Below are 22,835 nucleotides of genomic sequence, written 5' to 3' on the forward strand. Positions count from 1 at the left end.
ATTTATTTATTTGAGGAAGATTAACCCTGAGCTAACATCTGCCAATCCTCCTCTTTTTTCTGAGGAAGACTGACCCTGAGCTCACATCTGTGCCCATTTGCCTCTACTTTATACGTGGAATGCCTACCACAGCATGGCTTTGCCAAGCGGTGCCATGTCCGCACCCGGGATCCGAACCAGCGAACCCCAGGCTGCTGAAGCGCTACATGCGCACTTAACGCCTGCGCCACCAGGCCGGTCCCCATCACCAGTCATTTACAACCTGCTTTACACGCTAAATATAGAATTGCCTCCAGGATCTCATTTACACAGTAGTCCCGTCATGGAGTTTTCCTCTCCATTCTGCTTCTTTTCCTGAGTTCAAACTCCCCTCTGTATTCTGACTCTTTCTTCCAACCAGGCACAATGTTCCTGAAGGGTTCAGGGTAAAATATATTTTATTTAATTCTTTATTTATTAGAAACATATATGGACAGAAATACTAGGCTGTGGATGAAGTAATAGAAGTGACGAAGTAATGAGAAGACTCAGTTAATGTTGGTCCTCTTGCTGTAAATGGGTCTTTTCAATTACTCCTCAGGCTCACATTCTTTCAAGCAGCAATGAGTTGCAGGCATTCCACAGTGTGACATCCCAAATTCTCTTTCACCACATTTAGTTTTACATTGACCGCCAAAATCTATGCATGCCCTCCACCAATTAAAGGGAGGGGACCGCTCTTTACTTTTAGCTGAAAAAAGGCAAGAATAGATGGAATTAGTAATCCAGGAAAGAAATGTAAAGATTTAAAAGAAGGCACACAATGAAGCATAGACCATGGAGGGGAGAAAAAGGAAAGACAGTCTCTCATTTTTCATTCCAATATTTTTGTCCCTACTTATATCAGAGCAAATCAAAGAAATCAGGAAGCGTCTAAATCCTAAACTAGATGTCTCACTCCTCCACATTTCAGTTGAGTAGGTAGTGACTCAATAAAGGATACCTGAAGAGCTTGCAGTTTATTAATACTTTCTTCTATCTGTCTTGCTTATCCCCCAGGACCATTGACTATGAATGGGCCAATCTCCATCTTCTCCCTCCCTTTTCATTCATGCTTAGTTCTGTTCTATGCTGAATCCTTTCCTCCTCCATTGTTCATTGTAACCTGACTTCGGCAGTTCTAAAATACTGAAAAATATTGTCTCACTCTATTTAAATATCTCAACTCCTCTTGGATCTGCACGCTACCTTCACCCCCAGGAGAAGTTCTGCTTAAAAACAAATACTTCGGGAAATTAGCATAACAAATAAGAAATGAACAGAAAGGATGAGCATAGTGAATATTCCAGCAAGGCTCTTAATTTTTCAGGGCTACTTTCCCTTCCTTCTCTCTCACACTAAGGTTTCCAAAGCTATAGAAACTTAAAAAAAATTTCCCAGTCTCACTTTGCACTGCATTTCCTTTGATTTTATAAGTTCGACAATCATGAGGAATGAGGCAGTTATTTGGATATGAGGAGTCTCTGTCACTAACGGAAGTTCTGAAATGTAGGAGAAGATTTTCATTTATTCCCTGTATCCCCACAGAACAAAAGTATAAATAAATAGTGCAGATTAATGGGGAGCTAAGTTTTGGCTCAATATAATACTATTTGGCTCAATAAATGAACTTTAACGCTTAAAGTTTTTATAATGATCACGAAATATCTTGTCTTAGGAAGTATGTATCTACCATCCTGAATAAATATAACCAGGCCCTACTGGACATATTTTAGAAGGTGGGTCAGTATGGGTGAGACATTGTCACTGATATCTGTAAACATGCTTTCATCCCCAAAGACTCTTTAATTCTGCAATTCACCAAACCCTTGGCCATCTTTCTTTAGTAAAATATTTTCTTAGAGGTTTTTTTATATGCATATCATTTTACATAATGTAGAAATATTACTGATAAATTTTGCTGCAAGCATTTTAAGTGAAGAAGATTTTGAGGCTACTCTGTCACTGAGTATCCTTTCATTATCCTCTGGATTTGCAGAATGATGTAAATTCAGGCACCTAGGAGCCAGCACTCTAAGCAGCTCTGTTAGCTAATAATTGTACATTATTTGTAAATAATATTAATAATAACACATGCCCCATGTTTATCCTGAGATGGGCAACATCTGTCTCATAGTCAAATTGCCTCAGCATAGGTCCCATACACACAGTGACATATTACAAGGGTAGGGCATTCTGAGAGGAGAATAATTTTGCCCAAACCCTTGCATTCATTCCTTTTTAAAAATATTTTCTTGTATTCCAAAATAAAACACAAAATATAAATATAAAGCTTGATGTATTACTGTAAATCAAATATCCATGCAATTACTACCTACATTAAGAAATAAAACATTGCCAGAAGTTCTACACATACCCCCACTGAATCACAACCCCCTTCCTCCTGTGAGTAACCGCTATTCTGAATTAAGTACCAATTTCCTCGCTTTTTCTTATATTTTTATGACTTATCTTCTTTACTCTTGCTTTTTAATATATATATTCAAAATACATAGACATTATACAGATATGGATATAGATATATAGATGTACATATATATCTCCAAGGAATAGAGAATCATATAGTATTTTTCTTCGGTTTCTGTGTTTTCTCAATTAATATTGTATTCATATAATTCAACTATGTGTTTGGATGTAGATGTAGATTATTGATTTTCATTAATACATGATATTAACTTTATTCATTTATTGCACTTTTGATGACCACATAGGTTATTCGCTATATGGCAAATAATGCTGCTATTAAGATCCTTGTACTATCGCCTGGAGCACATGTGATGGTCTTCTGTTGGGTAGATACATTCACAATAGAAATCTTAGGTCATAGAGTATGAATGTCTTCAGCTACAATAGATTTTGACAAATTGTTTTCCAAATTGGTGCTAAAAATTTCACTCTCTTCAGCAGTATATGAAAATTCTTAGTTTCATTTGCCTTATAAAACTTGGTATTGTCTAACTTTAAAAGTTTTAAATATTCTATTGAATGTACGGTGGTGTCTTTTCATGGTTTAAATATGCATTTTCCTGATTGCTAATGAGGATGGGCACATTAAATGTTTGTATATCCACGTTTTCAAATTACCTGTTCAAGTCTTTTCCCCACATTTTTACTGAACTTGTTTTCTTTTGATTTATTAGAATTCTTTATATATTCTAGGTACAAGCACTTTGCCAGTTATATATGCTCCAATTTTAATGTTCCATTCTATGGCTTGGCAAGCTAATATACAAGAACTGAAGGAATTTTTGCAAGCTGATTTTATTGTACGAGTGGTGTTATGGCCAAGAGGAAAGGACTTTAGAAGACTGAGTCCTGAAGCCTAAGTTTGAGATGAAGGTAACTAGATATTGTATATTAATGTAAAACAATTAATGTAAATTAAATAATTTTAAACGAAAACACAATTAGCATAATTCTGTAAGTTAATATAATTGTAGGTATAATAGAGAAATATTGATAGACATATAAAGAGATAAAAATAGGCATTTAGAGAGAGACATATAGAGATAAATTGATTTATATTATAACCAAGGTAATTTTGATTTTGAGAGTAAGAACTCCAGAGTTGCAGACTAAAGACCGAAGGAAGACTTAAACTTGTACATATCAGTCATAGTGAGCAAATGTGAGTTTTTTGATTGTTTTATATCATAAATGCAGGCTTTTCGACTTACACGCATTGTCAACAACATTTGGTAGCCAAAAAGTGGTGACTACTGGTATTTATTTTTTTTGAAGAAGTCTCAAAACAACAAGTGTTACTAGATATAGGACACTGCAATAAAGGATATTTCTTCTTTAAATTGGCTTTCTTCAAACCATAACTGAAGTGATATGGTATACAACAAAACTTAAACAAATAGAATAACCAAAGAATAAATTATTTTTCCACATAGTTTAGACATGAAATATTAAATATCAGTACTTGCCACTGTAACTGAACTCTTGCAAGATCCTGAAATCAAATCCACTTGGAATCTTCTTAGGCTCAAAAATCTGAGGAAAGTCTGACTTAGCTAATAGTGCCTCACTTTCAGAGAATCAGCCTCAACGTTAGCATCACGGTGCAACAAATCAACAATCTCTTACCTGCTTCTGTCCTTGTTTCTCGTTTTCAAAATATCCCTGTCTTCTTCATTTTTATTCTTTCTGCTCTCTAAATATGTGTATTCCTGAAGACTATTTGTTTGATTATCTTCTCTTCCTCCATACATGCATCTATCTAATCATTCATTCATTCATTAAATAAATTTTTATTGAGCCCCCACTATATATCAAGCACTGTGGCAGACTTTAGCAATGAGTTAGTGGCCAAAAAAAGGAAAACAACTGTGAGCCCTGTATAAATTGGCTTGACCAAAGACTCATTAAGTCTTACTATGAACACTGTCACAAAAATAACTCTCTTTCTTTACCTCCCCATAGAAATTTATTTATATCACTCACATGGTGTTTATAACATTCTAACTTGAGAAGACATTTTGCTAAATGATATTCTAAATCATGACTGAGATAAAGACTAAAGCAGAGAAGAATTGCATTTGAAATAAGTCTCCGACACCCAGTCTAGACTTCTGTTGCTCAACTGTTTCTTCAAGTTATCCTGGGTAGACCTTCCTTAGAACTAATAAGAACATCTTAATTACTCTTTCTATATAATAATATGCTTTGTGTATCCAAAGATGTCAGGGTTATGGACAATGGACAGTGGTAATTGACAAAAAGAAATTCTGCCAGCTCTCAGGTAAAAGAGAAACTGAGACAAGGGTTGACTCCTAAGCATAATGGCACTAAGAACATTAAAAAATAAATAAATAAGGATGCTGCAAGCAATGACTGGAGAATTTTCCCTCTGGGAAATAGGATGTTTGCCTAGATAGAGTTTCATCAAAAATAAGACCGTATAACTTTCAAATAAAGATTTATTTCTCTTTTTCAACATGAAATTCAGTCTTCATAAAAGTAGGAGGAGAAAGAAGAGCTAAGTAGATAGAGAGTGGGATAGAGAACATACTTAGGATATTTCCCTCATTTCATTTAACAGATAGTGATTAAAAGGTGCAAGATATCATTCCACTTTTTCTTTTTTTTTTTACCTGTTCTGGTTTCCACTGTATCATATTGTGCCTTTTCAAATGTTGTAGAGCTATGTATCTTTGAGGATAGTATCTTAAACTTCCGTATACATGGTACCTTTGATGATGACATAGGATTGTTAACAGTTCGTTGATTAGAGCTCACTGAAAGAGAAAAACATTACTTCAAAAGTATAAGAAAAAATGTTTTCTGAAATAAGGACACTAGTGTAGTTCTCTTTATTTCATGGCCTTGTAAACTATAAGAGGTTTTAGAAAATGATAAACATGTAGTACAGATTTATTTAAAATTAGCTTGAATATGGAAATGAATGACTCTCTTATTAATAAGATTACTTTATATGGGTATTATAAGAAGTAATGAAGTAATGTGGGCAAAATGCAGAATAGATACTAGCTATTAAAATCATTATTATTAAGAAGAAAAAGTGCATATTGAAATCTACACTATATCTCAGAAAATTTGAAGAAATAGAGGATATTTTAATGAGCTTGTTCTAATGAATCTTTATGAAGATGATGAAGGAAAAGATTATTCTTATTTAAATTAATGCCGAATCCTTGAGTTACATGGGTTACATTATCAATTTGAGTTCATTTACTTGTCCCCTTTTGGTGAGACATTGTCGGCTAAAAAGTTATTTATGTTTGAGTGTTAGAGCAGGAAAACAGTGAGAGAATGGGATATATAGATTTATTTTATGGTGATATCCTCTGATCCCAATAATGATAGATATCTTGGTGATCCAGGGAAAGTAGCAAGATAAAGGAGAATGAGAATTTAACTAGAAATGAGTAGACATGCAACTAGTCTCAATTATGAATATAATAAAATTTGGCCTTTTAGCAAGCCATTCAATCTCTGTTAACCTCTGCGATCAATACTTTAACTGTGGGATGAATAATTTCCAATCATAAACTCATTTCACTCCTAAATTTTTCAAATCTATTAGTATGCTAAATTTAGCACAATTTTAATATTGAATATTAAATTTTAGAGACTGATTAAATCACTATAGCACTATTTTCTTTCAACTTATATGTACATAAATATCTATAATTTCATATAATCAAAGTGAATTAAAACCTTTACTAGTGTATTGCCCTTGAAAAATTATTCATCTATTTTCTCCTCTAGGGGTTGTAAATAAATATAATGTGATTATGCTGATGGTATTAATATAATAAATCTAAAATGTCAATGATATTCACTTTAAAAAATCCTGCCCCCCTCCTTCTTTAGCGCTGACCCCTCTGACAATAAGATTCATGTTACCTGCTGGAATGAAGACACCAAAGAAGAATAAAATAGAGAAAAAGAGAAGGATCTTCATTGTAAATGATTTCTTAGGAGAAAACTGTCCACAGATCATCTGTCTTAACTCAGGTATTGTTGAAAAAATGAAGTACAGAATCTTTTAATTTATAGAACTCTTCTGCATAGTCTTGATTACTGAGGCTTATTAGAGTAAGAACATTTCTATGCTTGGCTGAATATTGCCATGTTCAAAGAGGGGTTAGACTAAAAAAAGCTGGTGCATTGTCACACAAAAAATGCCATCTGCTGATTCATCTTAAGGTCCGTTTCTGTAAGAAACTTTAACAGTTACAAGATGATGGGTATAAATTGCTAAGTCACTAAGGTTGAATATAATCCTGCAGCAATTCACATGATATTCCAGAAGTATGTGTTTTGTAGAACACATTTACTATTTAATGTCCCTAATCTAAAAAATGAATCTCAACGTAATAAGAAATCCAAACAGAATTTCAGACTGAAATTGACATTGAGAATATTTAGTTTTATACACAAAAGTATTGAGATCCAGAATGGTCAGGTGAGTTCATAATTCATAGCATTTTTATTTAAAATATACATGGACATAAATAATGATAGCATATCAATAAGTGTGGAAATTACCTTATCGAGCTTAGTTGTACCTTGAAGAAAGGTCCTTCTCCTCAAGTAGGATTTATGAATGCCACTGCATAAACATCCCATGTTATAAAGTCAGATTGCATTTCTCTTTTTTTTTTCTATGTAGCTCGGAGTTATTTCTGAGCTCCTCCACAAGTTTCCCACGGTCTGTTATAGTAGATATCGGAAAAGAGCAGCTGAAATTGTTCACCAGATCCCACAAACAGATGTTAGGAGCAACAGTCCATTGATTCTCTTTAACTACATCCAAAGAGGGCAATAAGAACCTGGATATAAGAGTCTCAGTGAACATTAATTATCCTTATTCTACAGCAATAAAAGTGTTTGCTATTAAAACATGTACAGATATTTAGAATCTTGGCAAAGCTCCCTGAACAAAGTAATAAATATGTCCTAGAATTATTTGCTTCTACAACCAATTTCATCATTCTATAAAATATGAATGGAGGGGCCAGTCCTGTGCCATAGTGGTTAAGTTTGGCACACTCTACTTTAGCAATCCAGGTTCACAGTTTTGGATACCGGGTACAGACCTCCACCACTTATTAGCCATGCTGTGGTGGTGACCCACATACAAGGTAGAGATTGGCACAGATGTTAGTTCAGAGCTAATCTTCCTCAAGCAAAAAAAGAGGAAGACGGGTAACTGATGTTAGCTCAGGGTGAATCTTCACAAGCAAAAAACAATAATAATAATAATAATATGAATTGAAGATGAAGGACTTGTATTGCAAGCTAAGAGCTTGCTGGGAAACACATGATTGAGAATTTCGCCATTATCTAACATAAAGTGAGACATGTGAGACTGTCTCTACATCAGAGTAAGTCAACAAAAATTAAATACCTATGATGTACCCATTACTTCTCTAGTTGCTGTAGTATAACTGTGAAGAAGATTGGATATTTGATGGTTGTGAAAGAGAATAAGTGCTAGTTGAGTCAATGAAGCTAAAATTCAAATTCTGTTAAAAGCAATTTATTGGGTAACCTTCTTTGTTATCAGAACTCTTGTGAACAAACATAAGAATAGTCTGCCATTGATTTTCTATTCTATTCTTTTCCAAAGATATGACAAAAATGCAATATTGTTCCTTTCTTCCAAGTACTGAAGTCAATTAGAAATTTATTTCGGATATTTTGTTCATTAAATCTAAAGAAAAGAACGCCCAAATGAAAAACTACAGCTGATTCACTTCGGATACTTTGTGACCACGGAGAACGTGGAAACCATGCCTTTTTTGAACAGATAAGCTTCATTTCCATCTTTCTCTCTGGATGTCCAACATGTTAAACACATTCTACTTAATACATCACAAAGCAGAACTGGACTATTCCTTTTGACATTTATTATTTGGATATGAGAATATACATCATTTAAATTGTTTTTGTTTCGCAGATATAAAGAACTTAAAATCATGGACAACTAAATAATTTAGGAATGCTTGGATTCATTAATGACCATTCTATGATCACCTCATAGTTATCCCAGATATTTAGGAAACAGATAAAAAGATATAGTCACTGCCTTGAGAAACTCAAATTAGTTTTGACAAGACTTGAAAAGAAATATAAGACAAATCAATAGGATAAATGCCATAAAAGTTGTATGAAAATAGTTCTTATTTGTCTTCTGAGATTAGTACTTTTCCCTCCTGTAACACAAAGTTCAATACTGAAGATTGCATATTACAATGTTTCTGGACTAGAGATTTTGTGGATCTAATAAGAAAAACCTAAATAGTGGAAATTAAAGCAAAAACTTATACATTGAGTACATTAAGAAAGTATTTTATCCAGCTTCATTTTCTCTTCATTTCCTAATTCTCCTTATTAAATTATAGAAAAGCAAATTATTACTACCATTAGGTGTTTGGGGTATACAATACTTAAAATTATCAAAAACCACACCATTTGGATGGTAAAGATACATAAAATACATTTGCCCTCTGCTGCTCAAGGAACAAGGAGAACAACTCTCCTCTGGACCACTGAGAACGTCCTCTTCAGGAATAAAATTTCCCAATTAAGATTGCCCTTATTCCTAAGAAATTACTTTATTATTTTTAATCACCATCAAAAGGAATTTTCAATTTTTCTAAATACTTTAGGGGAAATAAGTAAGAGGAAAATAACAAATCCAAACTAAGAAATCAACTCTAAAAAATTAGCTATGAAAAGAGAGATGGAGAATCTCAGATTTAACAAATTGTTGCTTATTGAACTGTGGGGCCCAAACTGTTCCATTAACTTATCCAAAATCAAGAGCTACCATCGATGAGAAAATCTCCTGCCACCCCACATGGATTTATAATTGGTAGCAGAAACAAAAAGGGTAAACTATCCTCATCAACCTTTTCTAATTGCATCATTTGCCTTGCAGCTATCAGCTGTGGTTCTTTTTTACCACAGTACCAAGAGTCTGCTATCCACTTCTGATTCTGCCTTTATATTTCAGATGTTCAGAAGCTCATAAGAAATGATTACAAGGACTGAAGAAGCAGCATTTACAGACAATGAAGTGAAGATAAAAAGTCTTCGACCTTATTACTTTTTAAAACTTTTTATCTTAAAGAGTAAAAACAGAGTTAATTTAATCCTCATTTTTTACCTTATAAGGTAGCAATTTGTACATAATAATTATTTTCTCTTAAAAGGTTCAAAATACAGCTAGTTTAATATCTGTTATCTACTAAACTGTACTCTTGTAATATTAAATATTGTTTATATCTTTTTCGGGAGAGGAAGAACTCCAAATACTAGTCTCTGATTCCTTGTATTCTAGCATCAAGAGTTTGCAAAATAATGACTCTCAAAAAACTTGTGTAAAATAAATTAACGAAAGAATGTGAAAGGAAAAGCTAGAGTAGGAGTTCACTAATATAGCCCCTGATCTTGATACCAAGCACTGAGCTCACTCTGCTCACCGTGATCTGAGCCAATGAATCACAAGTTAGGGATCAAAAAAGGAGGCCTTAATTCAATTAGCCAGCATAATTGGGGAGATGGCAGACTAATGTCTCAAAAAACCCCACCCTCAAGAATTACAGAATCTTGAGGTAGTTAATAGGGAAAATGGGCATGAGGAGGGGTCCAAGGATGTGGGTCTCCAGGAGTGATAGGCTCCAGGCATCATATTGTTCCATTCTTCCGTCAGCTGTAATGGATACGTTGTAGGTATGTTTCTCGCCTGTGGTCAGCCTGTTCCTGGAGAGAAACCCAGAGAGGAAAGTTTTAGTTTATCATGCTATAGGGGAGTACATATGTAAGCAGAGGCCACAAATCAGGAGAGCATGTGAATTATTTTAGAGTACGTGCAGAGCAGTGAGTAGTAACACAGAGGAGGGACTGGGGTCATTTAGCATAACAAGATGGCCTCGCGTATGTTCACTTACAATCTTACCTGGAGTGGATGCTCCTTTTGAGTTGTGTGTATATGTGTGTGCGTGTGTATGAGAGAGAAAGAGAGTGCAAAAGAGAGACAGGTTGAGTGCATTCATACTTGTGCTCACACTCAGATGCCTTCCTCATTAAACACATGGTCATTTTGTTCCTTTGTCATTTATCGTCTAAACTTCAGTAAGATCATAATTCTGTGTGAAACGAAATATCTGGACAGTCATCAAATACTCTTTTTTGAATATTTTAACCTAATTTTAGTGATCACTGTGAGGAACAGCAGCTCCTTGGTGCACAAATTCATGAGTCACCGAGTCCTGTTCTTTCTCTATGTGATTTACTCATTCATTGACTGAAACCAGGATTAGAGTGGAATTCAGTAGACCGATACGTTACTTAAGGCTCAACAAATAAATAGCAGTGACAACCCTGCCATCTGTGTATCTGAAGAAATCATAGACATTTATTACTTCAAGCACAGACCTGCTAATAATAATAATAACTTCTATGGAACATTTACCATGTGTCAGGTACTGTTTTAAAAAGATCTCATATTGTATCTCACGAGGTGGGTACTGCAACTCTCCACAAACTCAGGTAGGGGCATGGAGGCAAAAAAAGTAAATTAATACACTTATGGTCACCCAGTAAATATCCCAATTTTAAAAACAGGAGTCTGAAAATACAGCCTATCTCCTTAAGTACTGTAATCAGTACACACTCTTGTTATGTGGGGAGTCTGAATGCCATCTTCTGGGTCTTTCTGAGCTGCCGATGTGAAGGAGGATGTGAAAACATACCCGGAAAATGTGTGGAGGTTAGAGGGCCCTGAAGGACTGAGGACAGAGGAAGCTTTAGTGAGAGCATCATTACTTGTATCACCTTGCCCCGCACTAAGCCTCACTGAACTGAAACAGAGAGCTGTCTGTGGTCAAAGATGGACAGTTGCTACTAAGGAAAGAAACAGTCCACCTAGAAAATTCCTTGATCAGTGAACTGTATTCAATAATGTTTTGTCCATTGTAACCATCAAAATGCAAAGTCAAACTAAATTCATTTTATTTCACATTAAAAATAAGACCCTTGAGATTCAAAGAGGCTACCCTACCATTACTTAACAAAATACTTCTAATATTATTTTGTCAATGCCAACTATTGGCCTTGACTCCTCCAACTATCTTTCAATATTATTTATAAGAGTGCTATTAGAATAGTCTTCGAAGGAGTAGACCAAAAGGAAAACAGACTGGACTAGGAATGAGATATTCCTGTCATAGACTCAGCTCAATTTCTTTAACTTTGTACAAGTTCCTTAACATCACTTGTTCGAGATTACTCATTTGTGGAACGAGGGTATTGGACCAGAATTTTTCTAGCAGACTTTTCAGTGTTAGCATTCTCTGAGCTTTTGTTCTAAGCAGGTTCTACAAGCATGTTCATATCTATTTGTGTAGGGGAATGTGTAGCTAAGCTAATAACAGATCTCCCAGCTACTTGTGATGTGGGCTGAAATGTACATTGAGCCAAAATCAATCATACTATTTTTAAAAATATGCAAGATCATGCTAGAATTTTGTAATTTTTATAAATATGTATGTCAGATACCAATCAGAAAAAGAGAAACCATTTTGGGTACTTCAAACAAAGGGGATGTAATATAGGGATTAGTTATACAGTCGAAAGAAGAGCTGAGAGGTCAAATAGGAGATGATGAGGCAATCTAGAGATTAGCAACAATACGAATCCCATCACTCAAGGGCTGAAGGATGGCAAGGAGGAGATGATGTTGCCAAAACTCAGAAGTTGTGGATCTCAGGGCCAGCCCCATAGCTGAGTGGCTAAGTTTGTGTGCTCCACTTCGGCGGCCCAGGGTTTCACTGGTTTGGATCCTGGGCGAGGACCTAGCACTGCTCATCAAGCCATGCTGAGGCGGCATTCTACATAGCAGAGCCAGAAGGACCTACAACTAGAGTATACAACTAGGTATGGTGGGGATTTGGGGAGAAGAAGAAGAAAAAACAAAGATTGGCAACAGATGTTAGCTCAGGTGCCAATCTTTAAAAAAATAAAAAGTTGTGGCTCTCTAATGGGACCAATAACAATGGTAGGGGATGCCCAAAGGGAGAATTTTATTGAAATTGTATCAAATCTACAGATAAATTTAAGAATTGATATAAGAACACTACGTCTTCTAATATGTAAATAGTATATAACTCCATTAATTTGAGTTCTTTAATCTTTGTAATATTTTGTATATTTCATTTAGAAATATTGTGTAACTTTATTTCCAGTAAATTGAGATTTTTATGCTATTGTCCCAATGAATATTGTATTTTGACATTGTATCCAATTACTTAATTAATTTATTAATTATAACAGTTTTTAAATTCTATTAGACATTCTAGGTATGCAATCGTACCATTTGGACAGAAAAATAATTTTATATTTTTATTTCCATTATCTATACCCTTGATTTTTTTTAACTGACAGTGCACTAAAACTCTAGCATATTCCTGATTAGAAAGGGTCATAGTGGCCTTGCTTCTCATATATATGACCTCAGGGGAAAACATTCAAAACCTTCAAAATTTTACCATTTAGTTTTATGTTAGCTATAGGATGTTTGCAAAATATTCTTAATAGAGTAAGAAAATTCCTTCTGTTTTTATTTAAGAAATTATTTCTTGTTAATAATAGTACAGATAGGCATTTAATTTTATTAAATCTTTCTGAATCAATTGAGATTATCATCCTTTTTCTTCTTTGTTAGGTTGACATGGCTTTATTCCCAAAATTGTTTTGGGAATCACCCCTGCTGTTGTGTGAATCAGTAGCTCATCCCTTTTCTATTGCGGAGTGGTATTCCAATATGGATATACCACAATTTGTCAATCCATTCTCTTGTGGATGGATATTTGTGTTGTTTCCAGTTTGAACTATGACAAATAAAGCTGTTGTAATCAATTGTGTAACACATCTTAAGATATATTTTCATTTCTAGGAGTGGATCATATGGTAGGTGTATGTTTTAATTTTTAAGAAAATATCAGTTACTTTCCAAAATGATTGTGCCATTTCATATGCCCACTAGTATGTATTAGATTCTAATAGGTAGTAGAATCTCATTATGGTTTTATAAAAATTATGCATTATTGTGTATCTCTATAATTGCTAATGACGTTCAGCATCTTTTCATGTGCTATTTACCATCTGTACATCTTCTTTGGCAGTGTCTGTTCAAATCTTTTGCCCTTGCCTTTTGAATGGGGTTGGTTCTCTTCTTGTTACTGAGTTGTGAATATTCTTTATATAATTTGGATACAAGCCCCTTATCAAATATACGATTGCAAACATTTTGTCTCTGTCCACGGCTTGTCTTTTCATTCCTTTAACAATGTCTTCTAAAGAGCAAAAGAGCTTTTTTACATAAGCTATTTTTTTATAGTGTTCCTTTGGTGCCATATATAAGAAATATTTGCCTAAGTAAAGTTAAAAACATTTTCTCTTCATTTTGAATTAATCTTTATATGGATAAAAGTTCTATTTGTTTACTTATGCATGTGGATATCTAATTTTACTAGCACCACTGTTTTTTGAAAATATTATCATTTCATCACTAAATTGCCTTTGCATCTTTGTCAAAAAATCAGCTGTCTACTGCTAGACAGTCTATTCTGTTCTGCGGATCTATCTGTTTAACTTTTCGCTAATACCAAACTGCCTTGATTACTATAACCTCATAATAAGTCTTAAAACTATGTAGGGTTAGTTAATTCCCTATCTTTGTTCCTTGTCAAACTTGTTTTAGCTACGCTAGGCTGCTGACATTTCCATATGAATTTTAGAATCAGCTTGTCAATTTCTATAAAAAACATTCTTGGGATTTCTATTCTGATCGCAGTGTGCCTAGCAACGCATTTTGAAAGAAATGGCATCTTCACAATATTAAGTTATCCAACATACTAACCTTTATTTTGTGCTTCTTGGATTTCTCTCAGCAATGATTTGTAGTATGCAGTGTTCAAGTCCTGCATGTTTTTTGCCAGTTTTATTCCTGTGTATTGCATTTTTTTGATGCTATTGCTAATGGAATATTTTAATGTCAATTTTCTAATTTATTTGTGTTAGTATAAAGAAATACAATTGATTTTCTGTAGTGATATTGTTCCCTGCCACTTTACTAAACTCATTCATTAGATCTAGTAGCTATTGTGTAGATTTCTTCCATTTTTTTCCACAGAAATGATCAGTGTTGTTTATTCATTTCCAATCTGGATATCTTTTATTTCTAATTTTTGTCTTATTTCAGTTGAATCTCCAGTACACACTGAATAGAAGTCTTGTTTATAGTCTTAGGAGGAAAACATTTAATCTTTTACCCATAAATATAATGTCATACAGAGGTTTTGACAGATGCCCTTTACAAGGTTGTAGATGTTCCTTTCTGATTCTAGTTCTCTTATTTAGAATGGATGTTGGATTGTGTCAAATGGTTTTCTGTGTCTACTTAGATGATTATAAGTGTTTTTTTTACTTTTTGTAATTTATTAATAAGGTGGATTATATCGGTTGTTTTTTTTCACTTTTAATTTATTTTTTTTCTGAGATATAATTCACAGACTAAGAAATTCACTACCAAAATTAAAGTGCATATTTTAGTGGGTTTTAGTATATTCACAAGGTGGCACAACCATCACCACTAACTACTTTCAGAATATTTTCATCACCCCAAAATCTAACCTGCCCCCATTTGTCGTGACCCCTCAATCTCTCTTCTCCTCAGTCCCTGGAAACCACTAATTTGCTTTTTCTCTCTATGTATTTACCTATTTTGGACATATCCTTTAAACTGAATCAAACAATATGCAGCCCTTTATATTTGATTGCTTTCATTTTTGATGATGTTTTCAAAGTTCATCAATGCTGTAGATAAAAGTAATTTCTTTTCTCGGCTGGGTAATGTTCCATTGTATGGGTACACCACATTTTATTTCTTGGTTCATCAGTTGATGAATATTTGGGTTGCTTCCGTTTTTTGGCTACTATGAGTAACACTGCTGTGAACATCCATGTACAAGTTTTATATTTCATTGATTTTTCCCTATAATTTTTTCTTTTCTATTTTAATGATTTCTGATTCATTTTAGTTTTGTTATTAGTACTGCAAAATTTAGAACTGTTGTGTCTACTCACGACTTTCCCCTTTATCCTTATGGAATAATCTTATTTAACCTTGATATTATTCTTTTCCCCAAAATTTATTTGATATTAAACAGCATTATAGCTTTTTTTAAATTAACATTTTCACTGTATTTATTTTTCTTTTATTTTCTAACATCTTTGTGTCTTTACATTTACAGTGCAACTCTTGTAGAAAGGATGTAGTTGTATCTTTTCTTTTTCTTACCCTGACAAGCTATCTTTTCATTGAAATGGTTAGTCCATTATCATTTAACGTGATTATTTATAATGCTAGGGTTATGTTAATAATCTTGTTATTTGTTTTTATCTATTCTTTGTTCATGTTTTTATCTTTTTTCTGTCTTCTTTTTGATTATTCGATTTTTGTTAATTCTTGCATTTTTATTTCCTAATTTCAGTTAGTGTTAGCCTTGAGTCTGTTATATTATTTCGGTTGTTTCTTTTGGGTTAGTGGTATACATCATTAACTTATCAGTCTACCTTCAATCGATATTATACCACTTTGCTTATAGAATAAGAAGCTTCCATAGACGTGCATTTCTACCCTCAAGCCTTGATACTATTATTGTAGTACGTTCTGCTTATACATATATTATAAACTGCACCTTATTTTTGTTAAAACAGTACATTATCTTTTAAAGATATTTAAACAATAAGAAAAAATATCATATGTTTACCTATAGTTGCAATTTCCAGTACTCTTCTTTATTTTTTGTAGATTCATGTTTTCTATCTGGTATTATTTTCCTTCTGCTGGAAATATTTTATCAACTTTATAATGTGGGTGTGTGGGGATAAATTCTTTCAGCTTCTGTACTTTTTAAAAAAGCCTTATTTCACTTTTATTTTTGAATGATATTTTTGCTGAGCACAGAATTCAGGTTTGACAGGGTTTTTTTCTTCTATCTATTATTTTAAAGATGTAGTTTGACTATTTTTCCACTTGCCTAGTTTTGCTCTCATTCATCTTTTTGTTCCGTTGTATATAACATTTGTTGTTTTCTCTGACTGCTAGTATGATTACCTCTTTATCTTTATTATTTTTTGTGTAACTTGATTATAATGTGTTTGGTATAGTTTTCACCATGTTTCTTTTCTGAGGCTCATTGAAATTCTTGGATCTATGAGTTTATACTTTTTATCAAATTGGAAAAATTTTGGCTGTTGTCTTCAGTAATGTTTCTGTCCCTCACTGTCTCTCTCAGGGACTCCAATTACACATATATTATGCTACTTGAAATTGTCCCATTAGTCACTCCTGATATTTTTTTATTTTTTAAATCTTTCTTTTTAAATTTCAAAGTTTCATTTTGCATGGTTCCTATTGCTAGATCTTTAAGTTTATTAATCTTTATTTCTGCAACAAGTAATCTGCCATAAATTATGCTATGTATTGCCATAAATCATGCTATGTATTTTCCAGCTCACACATTGTATTTTTATTTCTAGGTTTTGATTTTTTTTTGTAAAAAAATGCATATTCTCTTTGTTAATCTGTTTAACATATGAAATACAGTTATAATAATTCTGTAATGTATTTGTTTGATAATTATAACATCTGAGTTAGTTGTGGGTCAGTTTTTATCCAGTGATTTTTCTCCTATCTATGGGTCTTATTTTTTTGCTTCTTTGAATATCTGATGCCAGACATTGCGACTTTTACCTTTTTTCAGTGCTGGATATTTTCATTTTCTTATAAAATTTCTTGAACTTTGTTCTGGGATACAGTTAAGTGACTTGTAAATACCTTGATTCTTTTGTTTTGATTTTAAGATGTATTATGCAAATGAGAATAGTATTTAGTCTAGGGCTCATTATTTTCCCACTACTGAGAAAAGCCCCTCCTGTGTCCTGTTTCATATAGCCCATGTATTAGTATGCTATAGCTACTCTAAAAATTACAACAAGCTTGGTGATTTAAAACAGCAGAAATTTATTCTGCTGGACAGTTCTGGAGTTCAGAAGCTCAAAATCAGTGTCACTTGGCCAAAATCAAAGTGTCAGCAGGGCTTGCTTCCTCAGGAGTCTCTAGGGAGGAATTTGTACCTTATTTCTTCCAGGTTCTGGTGGCTCCTGGCATTTCTTGACTTGTGGCCCATCACTCCATTCTCTGCATCCATGACCACATTACCTCATGGTCTTCTGTGTGTGTCAAATCTCTTTCTGTTGATCTTTTATAAGGACACATGATAGCATTTAAGACTCGCCTGAATAATCTTGGATCTCCTCATCTCAAGATCTATAACTTAAACACCTCTTCAAAGACCCTTTTCCCAAATAAGTTAATATTCACAAGTTCCAGAGATTTGACATGGATATCTTTTGGGGGTTTATTTTTCAGCCTATCACCTTCTATTAGAGTTATGAACATTCTAGTACTAAGATTGAGTACTTGGAACTTGATTATGACACATGTTCTTGCTAGGAAAGAAAGGATTGAGAATGTTCCCATCAGTTGACAAAAGGGTGACATTTCAGCTTGTCCCTAAGTAAAATTCATGTGTCTTGTCCTGCTCAAAACCCATAGCAAACAATACAGAGAATTTAATTTTGTTATGCATAAGAATGATTTTTAATGTGGGTCACCAAACTTGTGAGCAAATCAACTAAAACATCCCTTTGCTACCAGAATTCCTGACACTCAGAAGAACAGAGGAGAAAATTTCATTGATTTTTTTCTCCTATTCTTTTCCAAAGACATAATAAATATGAGATTACTCTATGGCTGGAGGACTATAGTCAATTAGAATGTCTATTTCTGAAACTACATTTTTCAAATCAAAAAGGAAAAATGGCAAAAAGAAAATGTTAGTACTGATTCATTAGGTGGCTTTATGAGCCAGGCCTAAATCCATGAACATCATGGAAATTGTTTCCTAACCTGACTGTGCACATAAGGCCACCCTAGAAGTAAATTTGAGCTTATGATTAACTCTGCAACACCCAGCCTTTTTTCCCTTCAAGATGGCAAGCACAATCCATGATGTAAGTTTTGTCATATAAATGGTACTTATTGACTTACTGGTAAATCACTACTGTTTTTTGAAAGCTTATTATGAATCAGGGGCTGTGCTTTAGAGATGCTATCTCATCTAGTATCCACAACAAACTTATAAGGTAGACATTATTTTCTACATTTTATAGATTAAGAGAGGGTAAGTAACTTGACCCAAATCACACAGTAAGTCAAAGGACTAGAATTCATACATTGGTCTGTTTATTTCAAAATATATAATTATAACCGCTAGACTTGTGAAATCATATTATATCTTTGCATTTCTCTTTTCTCATCTGTAAGAAAAGGAGTTGAAAATTTTTGACAATTTTCAAGCTTTGTAAATTATATAATTTTTTGAAATGAAATTGTGTATAGAACCTTGATTTATGAAAATCAAGCTGCAAGAGAAGAAGGAATAGGTCTCTAAATCTTCCCATGCCTGTCGTGTTCTGGAAACAGTTTTGCAATAATCTTGGCTCCTTTAGAAAACTCATTTGAAAACTATTAGACTAAAGGCCCTTTTGGGGTCTATCCAGATCCCTTCCACAAATCCCCTCTACATTTCCCCTTCAAAACCTATTTTTACCAAAGAAACATAGGAATCTAGTAAAGGATTCCATAGTGAACACTTTCATAAATGAGCACCATTGGGCTGTGGAGGAGAAACTATGGGTTGAGGGTCCTTCCTCTTCTGGTAACTCACAAGAGAGTTCAGAGACTATAAACACTCCTTATCTGAGGATATTATTTAGACTACTGAAGAGATAAAAAATATATCATATCAAATTTACCTTGGGCGTAGCAAACAGAGAGGCCATGTTCTTCCTGCACAAAAACTCTTGGTCGAGATGGTCTTCACGTTCCCCTCACCTTGACTAAATGTTAGACAGGTTTCTTCCTGACCATAGGCCCCTAACTTCCTTTTCCCTAGAGCATTCACTTTAGAAAACTTGCAATTGTAAATTCTTTCTTTGCCCCTTTGAGATGTAAATATTCTCCCAATCTCTCGATAGTGCTAGTTTTACCACGCAAGAACATCTTTCTCAAGGAAGAGAAGAGAGCCAATGTTTGCCAGCCTCTTAGATCAATGGTAGAAAAATAAAAGTGACCCAGGTTTTGAGATTCGGTTGGGGAGGAGATGATAAAGAATATATTGTATGTATCGAGTGATGGCAAGAACAAATTTCAAATAATAGGAGAATAATCATGACTTCTATATAACTTTACTGAATCTACACAGTGGGGAGAAAGAACCTTTCTTGGATAAACTAGAGTAGATATGGTATCATTTGGAGAAAAGAAAGGGAAGTTTTGCAATAGTAAGATAAGAGAGGGGAAGAATAACCAAATGAGAAATAAGTTCAAGGTGAAGGAAATTGCCCAGAATTGATGTAGCAGAAAGAGGTATAATTTAGGCAACCTTGAAGTAATAATGCTTTTCTGTGATCTCCAAATTGGAAACCATGCTCATGCTGAGTATAAGGTGAACTCGCTAAGGGTGAAGACTCCAGAACATTCTGTAATATCAAGCACAGATAAAATTAATTAGAGATGGAAAGTTCTTACCGAACAACCTGTAACATCTCAACCCAACCACATGGCTGTTACAGAATGAACAGTGCATAGAATGCTGCGGTTCCTCTCGTCTAAATCTGCGCTCCACTGGTGTTCTAAGTAGGGATTGTCATCAGATTAGTGATAAAGTTTTATTACATAATGGGAATAATGAAAGCTATGTCTTTGTGTGAGACAAAAAGGGGAAAAAACCCAAAAGAATCAGGTCACAAAGACATGAGGGAAGATAGATAATATGAGAATTGACTTGAAACGATTGGTTACTAAACATTTTCTGACTTATAGATTCCATTAATGTTTATGCTGGGCGTGAAAGGAATTTGGCTGTATAATAAGGCACTGAGCAGTGCTGGAACTTTTCTGCGGGCAGCTAATGTTTATCTGAGAATCCTTCTTGCTCCTTCAGTCGCTGCTATAACTCCTCTCAGCTCAAGGTCACAAAAGCATATGGGAGTGGAGCTGTACATGAGTGTGAGGCCCCAGAATGTTCAGGGTAGAAGCAGAATATCCATAACCTGACCACCTTCTTTTCTATTTCCCTTGACGATGTCACTCGAGCTTAGGGAAACAGCCTCTCCATAGTTGTAAAAGGAAGATGCTCATCAAAGCCTTTTCTCTTTTCACTTAACATAGACTACTGCCAGGGGGATAATGAAAGACCTTGATGAAAGTTGTATTTTCCTTTTAGTTATACCACAATTTTATGTTCAAAATCCTACTGAAATACTGTGGTCCCCAAAACATAAAAATGCTAAAACTATATAATAGCCCTTTATACATATCAATGTTCTCCTTGAAAGTGAAGGAACTAGCTAAAAAGAGGTCTAATGCCACTTCCATGACCAAAAAGTTCCTGAAATAAAAAGGAAAAGCTTTTAATGTGCATCACTGTGCTGAGTCCTATACTAGACGCTTTCTATTTGGTCTGTTTCTCATAATTACCTGCTAGATGGTTATTATTATCTCCATTTATAAAGAAGGGAAACTTAGATTCAGAGAAACTATACTATTTAAGTTATACTAAATGCTATAACAAAGCAAGCTAGACATGTATAATGCCTTAAACATGATAGAAGCTTATTTCTTGCTTATGTAGTGTCAAAATGAGTAACACTGGTCTGTAGGGGTGTAATGTAAGCCCAGACAACTGGCTTTTATTTTGGTAATGCAGGTGCCTGAGTTAAGCTTTGATTGCTGAGGCATCCACTTCAAAGATGGCTATCTAGAATAGGCACATTGCCAGCCACATGACTAGATAAAGAGCCAGGCTGTCTCCCTCCACTGTGACTCCTTTGTTCTAGAGATCTTGGTTGACATCAATAACTGGCCATTTGGACCACTCCTTTTTCTCTTCCCACACTTTAAATTCCCACTCTTATGTTTTAAATTCACCAATAAAGAGTGAGCCTGTGAAACCCTAAGCCCCTACTCTTGACCCCAATGAAAGCAGAACCCCAGGCTCATGCACTATTTCTCTCTACCCATGACCTACTATGTGGCTGCAGGTGTAACCTATAATTTCCAAGTCCTGTAAGTAATAAACCTTTTTTTCAAAATTTCCTGATGGTTATTGCTGAAGAGCATCTTGCAATCATAATAAGAACCACAAGGGCCAGTCCAGCTACAACATTGGTTACAGATAGGCTGTGACCGACACACAAAACAAGGGGTTTCTCTTCCAAGCATTTATTCAGGGATCCAGGTTCTGTTCCATCTTCGGATTCTGTCACCTTCAACATGTGGGCTTCAAGGTGACTGAGGAAAGGGGAAGAGAAACGGAATCTCATATGGGAGTATTTTACGGACCAGTCATAAAAATGGTACATACTACTTCCTTTTACCAGAACTCAGTCATGTAGTCACTTTTAACTCTAAGGTAGGCTGCAAAAGGCAGTCTTTTGTGATCTCAGAAGAAAGAGAAAATGAGTTTTGGAACAGCAAGACAGTCTTAAGCACAGTAGACTTTTCTGGTCACCAAACATCCCTTTAAATCTTTGTCTCACAAGTAGAACAAACTTCTTCCCTCCTCAAGGGGAAACACATCAAAGTCTCATTCCAACAAAGTATCAGTCTAAGAATCCAGTATCTTCTAGAACTGTGCAATCTTTTCTGTCAGGTCTGGTTATGACATATAAAAATATAAGTTATTTTGCAGGAGATGAGTATTAGAATAATCATAACAATATCATTTGTAATAGCATATCATTGGAAATAAATTTCATGGAGGAGATTGAATAAATTGTGGTATAGTCAAAATGGTTAATTAACAATGAAAATGAATTAACTGCAACTACATCCAAAAATATAGATGAATTATAGAAATTTAATATATACTATTAATATGCCATTCTAACACATTTGTGTAACAATATGGATAAATTATTTTTTATTAGCAGGTGGCATAAGAACTTTCCAGAAAACACGCCCTGCTATATTAAGCACCTTCTTTGAAAAGCTCACTTTGGGTAGAAACTAATACTCTAAGCGCGAATGTGAATTGAGCTGTCTGCACAAGAAAGCAGACGGAGTCTGTTGCTCCAGGGAGCTGAGCTATGAAGAGCCAGAACATGGGTAGCAGGCTGCACAG

At 34.4% G+C, this 22,835-nt stretch overlaps 3 long non-coding RNA genes across 10 annotated transcripts in view; 2 read left to right on the forward strand and 1 right to left on the reverse strand.

The window, feature by feature from the left end:
- The window catches only part of LOC139077355 (uncharacterized), an 84,090-nt gene extending 74,003 nt beyond the window's left edge, over nt 1-10,087 (forward strand). For all 5 annotated transcript variants that reach the window (XR_011529796.1, XR_011529797.1, XR_011529798.1 and 2 more), the window contains 3 exons: nt 3,199-3,378; nt 6,382-6,525; nt 9,533-10,087. This is a non-coding gene — a long non-coding RNA (uncharacterized lncRNA). The remainder of the gene's footprint in view (nt 1-3,198; nt 3,379-6,381; nt 6,526-9,532) is intronic.
- On the reverse strand, nt 420-20,258 carry LOC139077354 (uncharacterized). 4 transcript variants are annotated; one of them, XR_011529792.1, is made up of 6 exons: nt 19,465-20,202; nt 17,722-17,846; nt 7,060-10,281; nt 6,415-6,735; nt 5,139-5,282; nt 420-730 (listed from the first exon to the last, which is right to left on the reverse strand). It is a non-coding gene; the product is annotated as an uncharacterized lncRNA (long non-coding RNA). The 4 variants fall into 4 exon arrangements; XR_011529793.1 differs by lacking the exon at nt 19,465-20,202 and adding an exon at nt 20,240-20,258 and having other exon boundaries at nt 6,415-10,281; XR_011529791.1 differs by having other exon boundaries at nt 6,415-10,281; nt 19,465-20,205.
- The window catches only part of LOC139077356 (uncharacterized), a 39,280-nt gene continuing 35,391 nt past the window's right edge, over nt 18,947-22,835 (forward strand). The window contains exon 1 of the long non-coding RNA XR_011529800.1: nt 18,947-21,778. This is a non-coding gene — a long non-coding RNA (uncharacterized lncRNA). The remainder of the gene's footprint in view (nt 21,779-22,835) is intronic.

The sequence above is a fragment of the Equus przewalskii genome, chromosome 19 (assembly GCF_037783145.1).
Source record: "Equus przewalskii isolate Varuska chromosome 19, EquPr2, whole genome shotgun sequence".
Lineage (NCBI taxonomy): Eukaryota > Metazoa > Chordata > Mammalia > Perissodactyla > Equidae > Equus > Equus przewalskii.